Below are 955 nucleotides of genomic sequence, written 5' to 3'. Positions count from 1 at the left end.
TTACAGATAGCGAAATAAATCAAAGTGCATTGTCTGTAGGAGGCCCTGGCGCATGAATCTGTGCAGCGGGAACGACCTCGGACCACCAGAGGCCGAGGAAACCACAGTCTCATGGGGCCGGACACTCAGGGTCAGGGAAAAATCCAATATATATCTGGTGATATCTTGGGTGCTATTAGATATGGCGCAATAAACCAAAGTGAATTATCTGCAGGAGGCCCTGGCGCATGAATCTGTGCAACGGGAACTACCTCGGACCACCAGGGGCCGAAAAATCCACAGTCTCATGGGGCCGGACACACAGGGTCAGGGGAAAATCCAATATATATCTGGTGATATCTCGGGTGCTATTACAGATAGCGCAATAAACCAAAGTGAATTATCTGCAGGAGGCCCTGGCGCATGCATCTGTGCAGCGGGAACGACCTCGGACCACCAGGGGCCGAGAAAACCACCGTCTCATGGGGCTGGACACTCAGGGTGAGGGAAATATCCAATATATATCTGGTGATATCTCGGGTGCTATTACAGATAGCGCAATAAATCAAAGTGCATTGTCTGTAGGAGGCCCTGGCGCATGAATCTGTGCAGCGGGAACGACCTCGGACCACCAGGGGCCGAGAAAACGACCGTCTCATGGGGCCGGACGCTCAGGGTCAGTGAAAAATCCAATATATATCTGGTGATATCTCGGGTGCTATTACAGATAGCGCAATAAATCAAAGGGCATTGTCTGTAGGAGGCCCTGGCGCATGAACCTGTGCAGCGGCAACGACCTCGGACCACCAGGGGCCGAGAAAACCACAGTCTCATGGGGCCGGACACTCAGGGTCAGGGGAAAATCCAATATAGATCTGGTGATATCTCGGGTGCTATTACAGATAGCGCAATAAATCAAAGTGCATTGTCTGTAGGAGGCCCTGGCGGATGAATCTGTGCAGCGGGAACGACCTCG

This window comes from Nomia melanderi, unplaced genomic scaffold, assembly GCF_051020985.1.
Source record: "Nomia melanderi isolate GNS246 unplaced genomic scaffold, iyNomMela1 scaffold0014, whole genome shotgun sequence".
Lineage (NCBI taxonomy): Eukaryota > Metazoa > Arthropoda > Insecta > Hymenoptera > Halictidae > Nomia > Nomia melanderi.
This window is presented reverse-complemented; position numbering follows the sequence as displayed.